General features: G+C 36.8%; 1 protein-coding gene across 21 annotated transcripts in view; it reads right to left on the reverse strand.

The window, feature by feature from the left end:
- The window catches only part of COL3A1 (collagen type III alpha 1 chain), a 133,977-nt gene that overhangs the window by 93,149 nt on the left and 21,549 nt on the right, over positions 1-19,279 (reverse strand). For 4 of the 21 annotated variants that reach the window (XM_040703364.2, XM_046943513.1, XM_040703362.2 and 1 more), the window contains exon 1: positions 18,995-19,036. The exons of the other annotated variants lie outside the window; for them this stretch is intronic. The gene's annotated coding sequence lies outside the window, so the exon portion shown is untranslated. Of the gene's footprint in view, positions 1-18,994; positions 19,037-19,279 lie in introns of those variants that run through there. 21 annotated transcript variants of the gene reach the window in all.

The following is a 19,279-nucleotide window of genomic DNA, read 5'->3' on the forward strand; positions in this document are numbered from 1 at the left end:
ACACAGCCCGTTGGGACTAAACCAACACCTCCACATTCTGCAGACTCTGGACAACAATTAAAGAGAGAAGTGCTTCACTGGTGGATCTCTGGGAACTACAAAGGAGTCTGCACTGCAAGCTGTTTTTGGAGAGGGAAGTCTTGTAGTTTGCATGACTAAGATGTATTTAAATCAACAAGACCTAGAAGAGCGCTCACTTAAAGTTGAGAGATTGAAATCCTCACTCAGCCTACCAGCTGTTCTTAGGAATGACTTGTTATTCTCTATCAGCTGCACGATGACTCTGTCAGGGTCAGAGCACACATTTCTTAATCCAAAAAACTCTGGAATAATATACCACAGTTGGCTTGAGGCTTCATCTCTTGCTGCAAATGAGGAGAAGGAAAATAGTCCTCAGTTTGGCTGATGCCTACAAAACATTGGTTCCAGATAACTTTCCTTGCTTGGATAAAAATTCACACGTTTAGCTTTTATAAGACCTGTTTAGAAAAGCAAAAATCCTGTCATGCAAGCTCTATTTGTACATAGCAACCAGATGAGGCCTCCCTTTTTTGGACCCAGATGTTATGCAGGTGTGGACATACTCCAGATGCATAAGTACAAAGATTTTATCTCAGGCATTAACAGAAAACAAAAACTGTAGCTATCTATGGAGTGAAAAAAGTATGTACAGAGAGCATTGTCTGGTCACCATGGTGGCCAAGTGGATGACACACAGGATAAGGTGAAGTTTCTTGTTTTATCCCAGTTTCCGTATCTTTTCTTCTCCCTTTCTCACTTCTATTTTCTCTCTGTAAACGGAGGTTTTGCATTTTGAAGAGCATTTTTTTTTTATTACGTTTTATTACTATGTTCTCTACCAAGACTGGGATTAGACTTGCCACACTTATAAACTCCTAAATTTAGGCACAATTCTAAGTGACGCTTGCATATGTAATCTTTTCAAAAGTATAAGTTTTATGTAAATTTAATTTTTATTATTTGTTTTCCTAGTCTTTGGCTGCTGTATAAGGAAAATCTGTTTGGATTTTTTGACATAAATTGCTCCAGCAAGCTTCATTTTTTCCCTTTTAGAGAACCATATTTTCAGACCAGTTTTGAAAGGATCCTACAGATGAGATTTATGTAACTGTGCTATTGATTTTAAAGGTAGGTAAACAAGAAACTTGAAGCTCACTTTGTCTATTCAGGCCAGATGTAACTATAAAATATTTTGTATGTACATAAAGGAGAAAGGTTTCTGACAGAGTCATTTCACAAGGAAGGAGAATTTGATTTGGCCTTCATGTAAGAGCTACATAAGGGGTTTCAGTGGTTCCCTCTTCACTTAACAACTTATTAGAAATAGTAATATCACTTCATCTGACCAGACAGCATATTATATAAGTGCTGACATAACCTCTTCCATAGAACTGTACTAAATAATTTAAATCTGAATCTATAATGACAATTTTAGTTTTTTTCTTTTTTTTTTTTTTAACATTCTTGATGAAAGCCACTGCCAGTTTTTTTTTTAATCTGATATACAAAATACAGCTGCTTTCATTCCTGGTAATGATTCATCTCTGAATAGCTCCCAAGAGGGAGAACTCAAGTACAGCTGAATCAGGAGATACCAGTGTAAATATAAAAAGATCACTCTCAGGGTAGAGATACTATACACCACATACTCTCCCATAAGGAAGGAAAGACACCACATTTTACTAGCTGTGAGCATCCTGACAGCAGATCCTTTGCAGTATTTTGTGGCACTGTCTTAAGTAGTGCTCTACCAGAGTACCTACACTTAAATCTTGCAGGGCAGAAATCTTAAGGCCTCTGAGAAGTATTTATCTGCTTCAACAAATCTGCAATGATTTGAACCAAGAGGTTCACAAAATGTTCCTCTGAGATGAGGAATTTGATTTAAAATGGGACCAGGTAATCTATTGGTAAGCATCCTGCCTGGATAAGAGTTGGTCAATGAAACTAGTACTACCCTGAGCACCTCTTGCAACCTACTTTGTCCTCAGGGATCACAGGAACACTGCTGTTCCTTGGTGCCTGCCATAAATATGGTCATAATTGCAGTGAAATAGCATTCATTTTCAGACAATAACCTCTCTTTCTTATGCGAAAATACTGGAGAAAAGAATATAAATTATCTGGCTTTTAGTAACAATTATCAGCAGTGCTTAAATCTGGAATTGCCCACTAGTCTACCGGTTTGCTATTTGTGCTGATGATTTCCTGAGTGGAGAAATCAATATTCACTTTAGGTACAGTCATCGGACTGTTTTCACCACAGCTGGACACAATGATCCTATCTTAAATGTCATGGTTATGTCTTCATGAGATGGAGAACCAGGTTCAATCCATTGACACAAATGCTTACTGTCAGACACAGGAGCAGAGGCAGAGCTGAATGCAATCAACATCTGAAAACTCACATCCAACTTCTGTCCCAGTGAAGAAACAGGCATAAATACTATATTGCATTTGCATAGGAACACAAATTTTGTGGCTCAAGCAGAACAGAAATATAATGACAAATTTTTCTTCTTAGTGAACACAAATATTTTACCCCCTAACTTCGTCTATATTTAATACTTCCAATTGTTAGATTAGTCAAGACCATATTGCTGGGGAATTTGTAAAGTGGTCTCAGAAAAAAAGAGAGAACGATCACAAAGCAGACTGGATAATACCATCGGGTATTTTAAGCCTTTTTAAGAAAAAAATAAAAATAAAAAAGGACAGTTCTATGTGCAGAACCTTAACAGGAGTAAAAGTGGCTGCTGGCACACACCACAGCAGGAATGAGAATATAAGAAAGTAGTATTTCACTTACAAATCCTTTCAGTTGCTGCTAAATACTGACAGCATAGAAGCCCAGGCAAGATGTATGTCTTACATCAAGCACAAAACAAGCTCTATGACAACAGCCTGAGGAACTCACAGCAGATTCCTGCAGCTGAGAATTCAAATATAAATACACAATTTCAGTTTCAGAGAGAACACTGCAATGTCCATACTACAAAAATTCAGGAGAATGACACAACTCAGATCTGTCCAAACTGAAATCATATATTTCCCCTCTGCAGTTCTGTTATCACTGCTCTATCTTTTCTTTGGAGGACACAAGCCCAACAGTCACAGAATAATAAGGTGCTTTCAAGAAGTGCTTTAAAACTGTGTTTATTTCATTAATAAACCCACAACATAGTTACCAAAATGCAGACAAACCCATTACATCAAATGGGAAAGTGTGAAACAAGAAGCTGAATTATCCAAAGAGTAACTGGAAAACACAAAAGCCAGCCACGTACCCATCTGGGATATGGAAGCATTTACAGTCCCTTTCATTGCCAGAAAAGGACTATCTGACAGAACAAATGAGGTATTCCTTAGTAAAGACAACCACAGTTAGTCACTAAAATATTTTCCTGACTATGAAAGAATAATGTGGTTTTCAAAATGTCCAACTGATAATAGTAATAATCGTTTGTTATTAGGAATATACATGGGAAGAGGGACAGTAATTCTGTACAGATTTTTAATTTTATACCACAGATTATTTGAGCAGTTGTGTAGCAATTTCACAGGAAAACATCAACAGTATATAGATCTGTTAAGAAATCCATATTGAAGAGGCTGAAAGTTTATCAGAAGATTTTCACAGAAATCTTGACTGGAGAAAATCTTTCTGTAGCACGGTCTGAGCAAAGTAAACAAACTGCTCTCTTCAGAGATGGAAAACATAAGCTGCTATTGCTGATTCATTGCTTTATGCATGTGGCACTCTCCATGCTGTACCAAGCTGTTCTCTCCTTATAGGCATCCTTGCAATTTGCCTGCTGCTCCTTCCTTTTCTGTCCCCAAGTCTGACCTGGCCCCATGGATTTTAGCAAGAGCTTTGCCACTGAATGTAGTTACTACTTGGTTCTTCTCCTCTTATAGTCCCTCTCTGACTTCGATAACATTTCCTCCCAGTGTTTTTTCATATGAGCTTCCAGTTTTTTCAATCAGCCACACTCACCTTTTCAATGAATGGTTTTGACAAACAAAGAACACATCACAACTTTTCCCAATTCCTAGGATAATAATTCTGATGGATTTGTGAAGTTGTCTCTCTGTCCCTTCCCCTGCAAACTGCATATTCTTCAGCCTCCACGTGTTTCTCATTGGCTTTGCTCTCAGCCTCAGGCTATTACTAGCCATCTTTCCCTCTGACTGCAAAAGTCCCATGGAACTTCTGCAGAAAGTCCAAGATGAAACTATTAACATTCATTTTTTTCTCTCAGCATTCCTAAAATTCATTTTTTTTCTGAACTATTCTCATTTTTGTATTCCAACTCCATGAACGCTCCCCATGCTTGTAAACAAAGTATGAGGAAAGTGCCTCCTCTTCACATCACTTGTTATTGCTTATCTGAAACACTAACGTTAGCCTTACAATTTCACATTGTTCACACTAAGCATCTGATTTCAGAAGTCCTAACTATTTTGGTCAAAAATAAAGAAGTATCTTCTATTTTGGTTGCTCTTTCATAAAAATTCATTACAAGCATGCTCTGAGATTTCATTGGATTATGACTGTATCTCTACAGTTCAGCATCCATGCATAGGAACTGTTAAAAGCATCAATGATTAGATACATGTCTTTCAAACATACTTCACCTCACTGAGCAATGCTCATTTCTTTCATGAAATTCTAATTATGCTTCTCTTAATTATTTTTCAGCACTAAAAACTACCTATCTAAAAATGCTGAAAGTACATAGAAGAGAAAACAAAACTCTCCAGATTTTGTTTCTCTCTATTGTTGAAGCTCCATAACATGAATTCCCAAGTTGAATCCTATGAGGAATATTGGCTTATCATTCTGTTCAGGTTGCCATGTCTTGGGGGTCATTCTTTGTTATTTTGATATTATCAGTTAAAACAGTATTTAGGAAAATGCAAGTCTTACATCCATTTAATCCACTTTGTCTTCAGCTCTGTGGGAAGACCACAGGAATAGCTGGCATACTTTCCCAGCAAAATCCTGATGCGCTTAAGTCTGGAGGAGCTTATTTTAGTGCTCAGAACATCATTTCAAGTTTATATTAAAAAGATTTCAAATGTTTACAGTGTCTATAACCTTTCACTATGAATAAGTATTACCAGAGCATTGACTTAACTTTAGATGGTGAGGTTGCTATTTGACCACACACTAGTTAATCTGTAGTTTACAGTTGTTTGCTTCGTTGGCCAAAGCCATAGTTTGCTTGATGTTAAAGACAAAGCTTCTGCAGAACAGTAAACTGAGTATCATGAACAAAACTGTTGGCTGGGCAGCTGGTGCTCTGCTTTCCAAGGAAATCCTAGGAAAGGAGGAGGCCTACAAGTGGTACTTTCAGCATGAAGACCCAGCCTGACAGTAAGCTGAAATCAAACCACACCTTCCATTCACCGCATCCAAAATCCAAATCTGACCTGAATGTAACCTGAGAAAGACTAAGCACAAAACCACAGCATGCTACGGGCATGACCTTAGGATATTTTCATTCAGTACAATGCATGTTACAGCAACTGTCTTTTGCAGAGTAGTTGTCATCCCAAAGTATTTATCTATCCTGTGAACACAATATTTGAAGGGTGCAGGAAAGATTTGCATGCTTGATTCTCTTTGTCTACAAGATACATTTGTAAATAGCACGTATTCTGGCAACTGTTTTTAGTTAGTACTGCCTAAAGATAAGTACATTCACTACAATTATCATTTATTACTTTTATTTTATTTCTTTCAGGGAAATGTCACATAAGCATATGCTGGCTATGCAAACTCTTGCCAATTTATTTATTTATTTTAAATGACACAAGGTTTTTCTCACATTTTAAATTAGGGGCATGCATTTCAGATTTTAATCAACATCCTGTTCATATTTTTGATTATCAGAGATATGACATTTATTGTACCCCCCCTATTACTTGTGACTACATAAAATAAACAGATTTATTTTATGACATGATAGGCAGCTTCCAGCATACGCAGCATTGCCTAGAATCTAAACAATCTTAACTTCAAAATGTCATCGGTTACAATTAATTTGTGTAGATTTTTAGGTCCTATATTTTATAGCTATTAAAAAGAAACAATCATATGCTTATAGCTCCACATATAAGAATGTTTCAATAGTAGAAGTATGCAATTTGAATGCTATCTGATAAACTCTACATTTAAATCCCTGAAAACTTCCAAAGAAAGAACATGTGATAAACATGGCTTCTTCAAAAATACTGTTGAAGTTTAAAGTATGAATTTACTAAATCTGGAGTTGAGAAAGGAAGATAAAAATGAACACTAAGATAAATTCCATATTTAAATCTACTTCAATTTTCACATTACCCTGTAAACAACACCCCATCCATCTGCTTCAGTAGATGATAGCATCAGGTGATGACTAGTGCCACTACTACCTTTTCACTAATCACTCCACCCCTAAGTGATGCCCTATGGTTCAGTTAGTGCCATGTCTAAAAAAATACAAACCCAACAATTCTGATTTTTTTTTTTAAGCAAAAATATATTGGAATTCCTATACACTGCTTCCAGAACCTCTGAAGGGATACTACCTTTATGCAGTTATTATTTGTCATTAGTCTCCTATTTCAACTAAATGCATTTTGGAGATATATAAGGACTGTGAATTGAAAATACTAAGTGCATCCACACAAACGGTAAGAAGAGGAGTCACGAAATGCAGATTAAAAAAAAAAAGTAGTGATATTACTAAAAATAGGAAGTACTTAAGTGATGACTTTGAAATGGCTATGTTAAGCCATTTGAGGATGTTACCTCAGCATTCACCCAAAAGAATTCAGAATTAGATAAAAAAGGCCATTCATCATTGAGCAGACTTCTGGTCCTAGACGTACAAGGGCATCAAAAGACAAAAAGCCTTTATACTGTGTTGGAAGAATTAGAAGGATATATTCCTTTATATCAGCTCCCTACCTCTCCTAGTGGGAGCAAAACTCAATGACTTAGGCATTCAGGACTCCAAGCAGTAAAATACATATGGGGAGAAACGAGTATGCAGAAACATTTGATTTATATGGAATGCAAAAAACTATTTTTTTGGTTAATGTTTAAAAAAAATCTTCACTATACATACGCATCAGCATTTCAGCCTGTTCTCTCATCCCTACTCAGTGTGTCTTCTGAGGCCTTGATAGATAAGTGCATCTCACCTAAGGACAACCAAACCTCCATGCAATGCTTCAGTTCCCCCAAACAATGAGAAAAGAGCTGTGAAAAAATGCAGAAAATGAGAATATCCGTTGTCTACACCTAGTGCACCTTTTCATGCTTGCTGCCTCAATTCTTTTTCTTCTAGCTAGAAGCAACACCAATTGCTCTGCAATTACAGTACTCTCATATTCCTGTCATTACATTAAAAAAGCAAAAGAGGTCCTATGTGAGATAAAAGATTTTATGCACAACTAGATAAAAGGCTTTGAAATTAAAGTCTCGTTGTTGCTTCAGCTTTAAAACATCAGTTCCACATATTGCAAAAAAAAAAAAACAACGTATGTCCAACTTAGTTTTAGAGAACTATCTCAACTTCAGCATCCACTTTTACTTTTTAATGGCATGCAATACTGTTTTGTAACACATTACTTTTTGCCCAAGCTTTCTATTATTGTTGATTAACATGTCATTTAAGGTCCCTGGGAGGTTATGCTACATCTGTGAAAAGTCAAATTGACATTTCCATCTTACATGGTATATTAAGATTGTGGTTAGGACAGGCAGTGGATGACTCCTCCAAAGTACTGTCAGACACATCAAGGACTATAAACAAATTCTCATGGTCTTTTATAAGAATTTTCTCATGATCTTTTGTAAGAACATCTGGGCTTGCTTATGTGGAGATGTTCAGGAAAGACTCAATTAGCTCTGTGAAGCTAATGAGCATAAGTTATAGCATATTCAAAACCCAAATAGGATCATCTGCAAGGGGATTTAAGATGCTGCAGTTTATGACCACTAGTTCTCCACCAATCAATGAGTCATCCATAACTTTCCTAAATATTTCTACTCAGAGCTATCTAGCTACATTGAGAAGAATCCTGTATTCTTCCTCTGGATTATTCTAACTTCAATAAAACAAAAGCTATAATCTCATCAATTGCACTATTCAAACCACAGAATTTCTTCCCCCACCAACACTGGAAACAAACACCACTCCTTCTTTTGTAAAGGAAATATCAGTAAACAAAAGTCTCTGAGATACTACTACAAAGTGAGTAATGAGACACTGTCTATTGTTACACTATTATATCTAGCCATAGCCCACAACAAAACCAATGCACATTTTCTTCAGCAAAGCTAAACTTCCAAAACAGGGGATAGAGAAGTACTCACTTATGTAAAGCAATTGTTGAACAAAAGAAAAGTACATATCCAAACCCACTAAGACACCAAGCTTGTTGGTCTGTACTTCATTGCTTTAAAGACACTTTGTCCTCATGCTTTTCTTAACACAGCAAACCCAACAGGCAGGGCTCAACAAGTCCCACTGAATCACAACATTCATTTAATTATTTACCTCAGGAAAGTACAAAAAGAAAACCAAAACAAAGTATCACAAAATCTTCCACTGCTCTATGGCATTATATCTGATCACCTAACAATACCTTTGGGCTTTACACAGATAAACTCATGTCACAAAATATAAAGGAACCCTAGTCCTAAGAAATAAAATAATTTTTAAAGGTTAGAGATTTTAGTTCAACAAAAATTATGGTGGCTTCAAGAACTCAATGGCCACAAAATAAGCTAACTTTAAAACAAACTTAAGCTGACGGTGGTTTTTTTTTTTTTTACAGCTTTTTCTATAGTTTTCTCAGACTGTCTATTTGTGCATTTAGCATACACACACACACATAACTTCCTTGTACTGTTTTCACAATTACTTTGAGAAAGAAGAACTACCAAAGTCTACTTCTGTAAAAATGTATTTTATCTCTGGAAACACACTCTAGTTCTTTCTGGGAAATGAAGTGCATATTCTGTTCGGAAGAGTTGTCGGACTAATCAGATATATAAAAAGTTGAAGCATCAACAAATAGTGCTGCATCTTTATTTAGGATGATATGGGCAGTACCAGAGAACAAAATACTTGATGCAAACAAAGGACACAAGCTAATATTCAAAGAAGGTGAAAAAAATCCTCATTTTCCAAGACTGACTTGATGGGGAATGCCAAAAAAAAGGTGGCTATATTTTTATTTTTAAAGCAGCTTGACTGATGTTTACATCCAGGCTCAATGTGGCTCTGGGCAGCCTGGTCTGGTGGTCGGCGACCCTGCATATAGTAGGGGGTTGAAACTAGATTATTGTGGTCCTTTTCAACCGAGGCCCTTCTATGATTCTAGGATTTTTCCATCAGACATTCAAATCTAGAATGTTCTTGTTGCAAGTTTACATCTGTTCAAGATTGGAATGGAAAAATGATCAACCCAATAGACACCTAGAGCCTTATTAGACTGACCTCAGCAGTAGGCAGGATTCAGAACAGACTCTAAAAGAATTTTTTAGAACACTGACGCAACTGGAAAATGAGGTAGATCTCAGAGAGCTCACATAGATTGCATCATGCTACAGAGTATCTTTGATAAGACAAATAGTATTCCAAACAAAAGGAAATTATATAGAGCTACTATTTCTAGAATCAAGTGAAGCTAAATACTGCAACACATAGTATACCAACAGGTGGCTCAGAGTTCACATGTCAAAACATTTAAGAGAAGAAATTTAGGCTGAATAGGATGTAGCAACTAGTACCAAAGATGCAAAAAGGTCTCCCTAAAGAGTTAGTTAAGGGGCACATTTTTACACTGTTAACACCGAAGTAAATTATGGAACACAATGACTTAAAGTTGAGAACATCAGCAGCAAATACGCATCGAAACATCCCACAGAATTTGCTATCTCCACAATAGGTGCAACAGAAATGGGACAAAGAAAAGTACAAGAAAGTGTATACCCATGCAGTCAGGGAATCTCATTAGCTAGAAACAGAAAAAGATTAAAACTAGGATGCAATAGGTAATCACAGGAGGAATATGAATCATTAATGCCCAAGAAATGCTATGAAAAAGCCTGAAAATCTCCTAAATGTAATCTTTTAATGAAAACCTTTGTCTTTGCAGACTATCCAAATTTGACAACAAGAAAATACTTTATAAAAACAAAAGTGTATGAAAGAATTTGTACGATTTGTTGAACATCTAAATAAAAGAGCTAAACAATCTTGAGAACCTCTGACGAGGAAGATAGTCAAGATCAAACCATGAAAAAAACAGTTTTCAAAGCAGTTCACAGAAGAAATTTGCTCTAGATTTGGACTGGTGGTAGAAATTGAGGTTGTTTAAAAAAAACTGAGCTTGTTAGTTTACAGAATCTTCATTTTTTACTGATGTTTCAAGCACATATATGACTAATTAAAAAATAACAGGATATCTGCTTGTTGACAAAATGACCACACATATTTAGTTAACTCAGAAGAGCAAAGCACATAGGGAAGCAAGCATTTCATTTTGTATTGAGGAGGATGAAGAAACAGTGATTCATTGAGCTGAATGTTATTCGGCAGATGCCTTGTTATTATACATTATCCTCATTATAATGAAGTTGATAAACTTCTCTTAATTTGTGCTACCAAATATCCAATGATACTTTCTCTTGTAATATGATTATGTACAATAGTAGAACGATAAACTTTTTCAGTGGTAAACAATTCACATTTGCTCTCTCTTGTTCCTTATTAAAGTCTTTTCTCACTTTCCATATTACAGTGTTAATTGCCTATCCTCATAATTTTTAGCCTTCTATTATTTTCATCTATGCTTACATGGAAAAACTGAAGACTTCTTTTCCTTGGATGATGGGTGAAAACCAAACAATTTTCATTATTTGGCAGAATCCTACAAAGCCATAAACAGCAATCTTAGACACTTGAACATACTCATTAAGAAAACAACAATTCCCCAAGTTCTTAGCTTTGACTTAATTCTCCTCCCATCAAAACCTCTGCAGAACAATGACTTCTGTAGAAGCCAACAGCACATTACTGCAATACAACAATTTACACTGAAAGATAATGCAGAGACAGCTGTTTTTTCCCCACGCCTACCCTGTGGTATTGCGATGTTGTTTTCTGTTATCCTGCTCTTATGTTTGTTAATGTTATTTGTGTTTCTCTCTTTAAACAGCAACTCTTTCTCTACATCTCGAGAAGTATTTGCATTACTTGGAAGTAGTTGACATATTAGTCCTGTTACTCTTTCTGGAATGTCTCAATTTAAAAGCATGTCATGCAGCTGCTACTTTTGTTCTATGTTTGATGTTTTCTTTCTGGTAATAGTGGCATCAATTACAAAATTCTCTTTTTGACAGAAATTACAGTTACCAATTCAGTCTATCCTACAGACATGCACAGTACATTTTTTCTTCCCTAATGATACCGTGTACTATTCTACAGTACTTAATAGGACTAAGCAACTATTAATAGTTTTTTCATCTGGTCAGTCATAGTCTTCCAGCTAGGAAGCATGACCGCAGTGACAAATAATACGCTACCCTCTCTTTTTATTTTTATTTTTAAAGAGGTATGTCAGCATTACTAACAAATAGATATCACTGAAGCAAAATGACATCGCCATGAAGGAATAAGTAAAATATTTCTGCATTGCATTGAATTGCCAAGTACTTCGACTACTTGGACTTTTTCTTAGGCAACTGTTTATATCAGTCACAGGCTTAAAGAGGGGAATACCAAGGACTGGCACAGGTCAGTCATAGCTATGACTCTTTTTGCAGTTACTTGGGAGTCACAAGAGGTGTGAAAACTGCAACCACATTCACTTAACACAGAAATACTCCTTCAGTCTAATCTTTTGACTATCCTACCATTTGACTACCCTCTTGTTTGTAATGTACATGAGCATTGCATTTTGACACTGAACCTGAGGACAGCACAGCCACAGAATATGTGCATAATTGTGATTGATGTGCCATCAATTCAGGTCCTTTCCCTACCTATGCAATTTTTTTATGCTTAATATCTTGAGAATAAAGGGTATAATACGTAATCTTCCCCTTTCACAATTTCCATCTTTTAGAATTTTCATGATTAGGATTTAATTCATGTTAGCACTCAGAGAAATATTTAATTTCTGTATTTCCAGTTTTTACACTGTTTAAAATAGCATCAGGCTTACACTGTGGATATCCATGCTTTCTCTGATACAGACTAAGAATAATTAATACTAACAAGACTGGAAACCCCAAAAAAATATTTTTGTAGAAACCCAAAAAAATATTTTTGTAGAAACCCTGACTGTGATTTCCTCACTGCCCAATTTTCTAGTTCAGCAATAAATTTCTCCTCAACTTTAGTGGGTGAAATTTAAACACCATGTACAATATAGGTGATAAACATACTGGAATTACATCATGCATTTGTTTACACGTTAGAATTAACTTGATTCAGATAGTGAAGAGAGAAAGAACTTGCAACAAATTGCTGATTCAGATTTCAGTTATCACACCTTGGGTTTAAAAAGCTTAAATAGTTAAGAACTCGATTACCACTAATTTATTTGAAGTACGTGAGGATAAAGCAGGAGTTAATCGTAAGACATAAAATGGGATGAAAGGCAAACGGAGTGAAGAAACTGATAATAAAGTATTTTGATTTTACTCTGTTCCTATATTTCACACTACATAGATTAGGAGTTGCAAATAAAAGGGGGTTGTGAAATACATTACACAATCCCTCAGTCACCTTTCATTTACTTTATCTTGATAACTTCTCCCAGTCAAAAGGCAGTATATGTCAAGCAAAGAAGGAAAAACATCCCACATGACTTGCTGTTTCTTTTATAAGACCTCAGTGTTAGCTCTGATCACAGCATCTGTCTTCTGCAGTTTAGACACGGAATATTAGTGAAAAACCATACTCATTTGCCCAAAGGATGGAAACCAGAAACCATCTGATAGAGATTCATCTCATATATTACTTTATTAATATAATACAGTTGCCCTTTTCTGCACTGCACACTCTCAACAGATCACACACACACATTCTTAAGCTCATCCTCCATCTCAACTAAGTAACAACATGAAAAAATAAGAGTATATAACAATAATAAAAATTAAGATTTTAGAATATCAGCTATAATAATGGTTTGGCAAAGCTTTACTTGGAAGCAAGTTTCCAAAAAGCTGCACTCCTTTCCGTTCAGAGAGTTCAAGTCATGTTCATAAGAAAAGGATTTGTGTTCTTTATGTTATCCATCTGATAAGGATATGAGATTCAGTGCTATGAAATTTTAAGAAGAGTTCAGCATTTATCAAAGATTCTGAAAACTGAAAGTGATGTTGTAGACTTAAAAAAGCATATAAGAACATATGACAATTTGGAAACATGGAGCTAAGTTCCTAACTCTAGGCTTAGTCTACTGTTTAGAGCGGGGGGGGGGGGGGTCTAACCTTTTGGCTTGCCTGGGCCACAGTCAGCAAAGTGTAATTATATAGGGCTGTATCTGTGAAAGTTGCTCTGAAAGTAATGCCTCCTAATTATTTCCATGGACAACAGATATAAAGAGCCCAGTAACATGATATAAAAGAGCAAATTCTCAGCTAGAAAACACTTTTTCAATACTGCCACCACCATTAGCTGTGAATTTTCATCAGTACTGAACAAGAGACTGCATGCTGCACTTGTAACAGTCGGCACCAGAGGTGACTCACTGTCTTTGTTGGCACTGCTGAATCATACCACACCACTCCACTCACATCCACTGTTTGGTCCACAAACTTTCAGCAAGCATCGATAAACATCAGCGGGTGCTATTTCTTCCCCACATGGAGGAATTCAGTGACAAACCTTTGCTTCATATGCTCTTCACAGAACCACACGCAGAACTTCAGTGTCAGACACCATTTTGTCAGACTTCTGCTTCTATCTGTCACATACCAACAAAATGCAATGGAGGACTGGTGGGAAGGTTCAACCTCTACTACTGTACCATCAGCATTTGCCTTAGATGTTGTGGGTTGACATCATAAAATAGGAGGTACTACTTGTGGGCCGCTCACAGGGAAAGAGTCACTGCCATGATGGCATGGGGTGGGGGGCAGGCCACATTGCAAGTCATGCCAGGCTGTGGGTTGGACATGCCTGGCTTAGAAGCAGCAAGACCTATGGAACTTCTGGCCATTTTTTGGCTTGATCATCTGGGAGATATTTCATTCTCAGTGTGTCTGAAACCCAGCCCAGCTGAGCCCAACCTAGCAAGGATTTCCAGTTACTCTTCTTATACTTGTCTTGGATGACACATCAAGTACTCTCCCAATCTGGGGCTGAAATCACATTTGGACACAAAGCCAACTAATTATAGATGGAAGATGAGCACTTACTATGATGGGCAATGTAAGGGACAAATAAATAAATAAAAGCCAAAAACATCCAGCCTACCTGAATTTATGCCAGTCATACCAACAGGCCTGCAGAGCATACATGAATTTTAGATAGACCAGTGCTAACACTTAGCTTCATTCAACACAAATAGTTCTGATTCCTTAGAACTGTGGTACCATAGAAGCCAAGCTCTGATGCACAAGGTAACTTTATTAAGGCAGGTTTTTATTATGGAGGTTTTAGGACAGCTTGAGTTCTAGTATATGGTTTACTTCAAAATTAGGGTCACATGACATGAAACAAACCACATGTTAAATGTGGTGAGAGTTTAATTCTATGAACAATCAGTCAATAACTAAAAGCATACTTTGTGTGAGGACAATATTCACGTCACTTAGGCATTACTGAACCATGAACGGAAGCAAAGTAAACATGAGCCATACAGATCCATCTGATTTCTCTAGAAGGTGTGTTGTTATATCAGTGACGTCCACAAGGAAAACTCTGAGGCTAGCCAACTAAAACATGGAACTTAAATATTTAAGACTCACTGAAATATTTCTATACATCTCAGTTCACAGTTAAAACATACATATTATATCCTGTGATTAATGACAGCAGAGGAATTCATACTGCATTTCCACAAATAGCTCACCAAAGTAATTATAAAGAATTAAACATGTAATGGGAACTCACAGTCTATCAGACGTTTATGCATGATGATATGCGGTCACATATTCCCTATTATTTTCCTCTCAAAATGAATGTATGCTGAAGATGAATTAACACTGTTTATGTTCATAGTTTAGAATGCATACCATAATGAAACTATCAAAATTAATGAATTCATTTTGGGAGTTTCAAGGTAAATTTGATGCTATAATACTTTAAGTTCACAGTATTTCTTTCTTTTTTTTTTTTTTTTTTTTAAAAAAAAGGCTTGACTACTGTCCAGAGACTACGTGCTTCACATCAATGCTACTTGAACATAGGTGGAAGGACAGATTTCACAAAATTGAACTAATAGATAGCTTTAAAATTTAATCTCTTCCACATCTTAAATTGAGTCAGAATTAGTTCGCTCAAGAGAAAAAATTGCAGTTTTATTCAGAACAAATGTACTATCAAAAAAGTAATTAAAAAATTTCTTTTTTACAAGTCAGAAATGAATTATTTCAGTTAGATAATTTTTTCAACTATGAAGTATACAAGTTTTAAAGCCAAATGCAAAAACCATAAGATCTGTGCTGAATAAAAGTTTAATTAGTTTTAAGCATGTGAGCAATGCCTCTGAACCTCTGAAAGATTTATAACATGCTGATATCAAACAATACCATAGCATTAAAACTCTTGGAAACGCAAAAAGCTGCATTTTGAAGCAGGGTGGCTGACATCTCTCTGCTTCTGACACTTGACCCATTGAGGAGCAAGAGACATTTCAGTAGCGAGTGCAGATCAGAGCTCCCTACAGAAGCAGAAGGTGTCAAAGATGGCACTGAATACAGATGGTAGGTTGAAACCTGGTAGTATATTAAATTGCATCTGACCCTCTAGTATTTGGAATTATTAAAAAAGACATTTTTCAAATGCAATAGACTTTCATTGGGTCTTTATTAAGACAATTTCAGTTCTCATCTCAGTTAGCCCACCTCAGGTGGATTTATTCAGGATAACTAGCACTTTATGGTTCAGATAGTCCTACCCAAAACCATTCCTGCAACAACTCAGTACTGCCGATCACGAATAGGATGGTCACTTATATAAAAGGAAGAAAAAAAAAAAAAGCTAACCTTTTGGAAGGCCTTCGACTCTGAGTAAGCAAAACCCTACCAATATTCCCAATGGGACACTATATATGATTGTTTTTTTTTCCCCCATCAAAACAGTATTTGTACACAGATGTTCACTTTCCAAATGAAATTAATTTTCTGGCAGTTCTGAAGGCCATCTTGTGGCCATGGCATTTCATTGTTGAGCTTCAAAACAGTTCATTTCAACAAAGGGACAAATTCTGATACCGCAGTTGTATCAGTCAATAATGCCAGGGAAGACATAAGCACAGCTGGGGTAAAGAAAAGTGAGCATTCAAATTCTATAAAACACAAGCTTCTACTCACAATACAGTCATTCTGATTACATTAAAAGTGAAAATGAATGTTTCTTTTTTTTTAAATGGGCATTTTATTACATATAAAAGGAAGGCTCCAAAGCACAAGGAATTCCTACCAGTCAGCAAATACCAGCTCTCATTACAAGACCACGTGGGAACCGCAGCTCTTATGCGGTCACCACTAAACACCAAAAGCTCTGATGAAGCAGCCTTGTTTCAAATGGCATTTGCAACAAAATATAATAGATATATTTCAGTTATTTCAAAGAAGCACCTAAAAGGTTTCATCTAAACCATCAGGGTATTTTTTCCTATATTACTTGGAATGCTTGAAACCAATGAAACTTCAGTGTTGCAAGTTCTGATGATGACACCCAATCATCAGCAGATCTTTCCATCAACTAAAGAAAATTATATTGCAACTCTTCACACTTCTAAATGTTTTTAAAGGGTAATTCAGTGTTCTGTACACTGGCCTAATCACTTAAGGAGAGAACCTTTAGCATTACAGAGTCTAGTACAGCTGGACAGCAAGGGATCACGTTCTTGGTTGACAACGCAATAGAAAGAATAATGCAGTGACACAAAAGCCACTTGCTACAAGTCCAATCACAAATGTCCAGACGAGCATCCCTCCAGCAGGGCTGTGTCTTGGAAAGAACACACCGATCTGGCAAATCCAGATCTTCCAGTGCTTTCTCCTCACCAGGAGACTCTGCCTATATTTTGTCCACATTCATCCCACAGATAGATGGTCTGCCACATCCTACAAGTTTCTATTTTAATCCCCAAAGCAAGCCACACATGTTAGGATGTAGCAGTGCCTCCACAGTCGAACATGCAAGAGGCACCTCTGATGAAATCACATTGTGATACATTTATAAACCCACTGAGACTGATTGAAAATGTATGCTGGAAAACAAGGGGAAAAAAAAAGTTCACTGTCACCTGGAAGTGATTTACAAGACAACACTGTGCTTGGTAACAAAATTATTTTCCAAACATGTAAACATTCTGCAAACCACTAAAGTCACAGATTCACTTTTTCCATTTCCTTGGGACAGCCAGGAGAAACCATGCTGGTCACCACTACACAACCACTGAAAAGAAAAGATCTTGTCTGTACTGCTAACCTGCTAAGCAGATAACCTATGCTGTGCCTCGAACAGCAACTGTCCTGGATGCACAACACTTCATCATAGAAAGATCGATTTATTTCCTCTACCACTCCAGTTCTAGTGGTTTGCCAAATAGATTTTTTTCCTGTACAGCACACCTAGGCTTCACAGAAAGATTAAGTGCTCAAGGAAGGTGGAAGATGTCAATAAATAGCAGAAAATTGCTTGTTGAAAATAATGCAAAATATATTTCAGTATCAGAAAGGCCAAGATTCATACTTAAAGCTGTCAGCAGTACTTCTAAGTTTTCCTCAGACTAACTCATAACATATACTGTGTTGGAGAAATTTTACTGCAACTACACTGTGAAAAATCATTTCCATGGAACTAGATGATCTTTGAGGTCCTTCTCAACCCAGGCCATTCTATAAGCTTATGATTTCAGCCACTGTAATACCAAGAGCTTTCACCAGCTGGTTTACAGCTGGCCCCTACTTCAGAGATAAGAGTTACATAGAAAATAGCAGTTTTTCTAAAAGCTAAGTGTGTTTTGACACTAGCCACTGGAAAATGGCGTCCCTACATGGCAGCGTGAGAGACCATGCGTTTATAGAATTACAGAATCACCTCAGTTGCAAGAGACCTTCAGTTTCAATAGTAAGTAGATATATTACAAAAAGAAAGAAGATGTATTAAAATAAGGCTACCTAATATCACAAAAAAAAAACCCACAAAACCTTATCCGTGTATGGAAAGGACTCATTTAGGAATTGTTCAGTAAAGCCTAATACACAAATGCCGCAATTGTGATGCAAGTTAGATTGTCAGTTCAACTGAGCACACAAAGAATCATGCTTGGTAGCAACAGCAGTACGGTTCTGACAACTCACTAAAATCAACTGAACATGACATGAGGAAAATGTTAACTCCTCTTCCTCAACAAGCAAGAACAAAATGCCTACCCCAGCTATCAGGTCCGTCAGAAAACATAAATCCTTACCATGCAACAGATACATGTAGGCTTAAGTACCTAGCAAGCTTTGAACTTACCAACCATTAACAAGTTCACACACGCCACACACATTTTTGCTGTCTTTTTACATGAATCTAGCTGGAACTGAGTTAATTTTCTTTATAGTAGCCTACACGACACTATGTTTTGCATTTGTGTCTAAAACAGCGTAACACTATAAAGCGATGGAAAACACAGCAAATTACAGTGGGATAGCAGAGCCCCAGGCTGGAGCAAGTGAGGATAAGCCCAAGTACAGCAACCATGGATACAAAAACAAAGGAAAAAAGCTACTTACCTTTAGAAGGCCTCACGTAGGTGAAGATCTCCAGCAAAACACTCTCATGTCCACTGCCAAATCTTAAATAAAGTCTGTGAGGGGGTGGATCCTGGTTGCACTCGTTCCAGTTACTCAGGAACATTGCTTGCACCTGAGCTTCCCTGGGTTGGCCCTGCCTTTCCACCAGGTGCTCAATCACTGGTTCAGGCCATGACTCAGCATCTCTGCTATAACTGCTGTTAATAACTGGGCAGTGTTTTAGCTGTTGCTGAGCCGTGCACACATAGAATCACCAACGTTGGA

The sequence above is a fragment of the Gallus gallus genome, chromosome 7, assembly GCF_016699485.2.
Source record: "Gallus gallus isolate bGalGal1 chromosome 7, bGalGal1.mat.broiler.GRCg7b, whole genome shotgun sequence".
Lineage (NCBI taxonomy): Eukaryota > Metazoa > Chordata > Aves > Galliformes > Phasianidae > Gallus > Gallus gallus.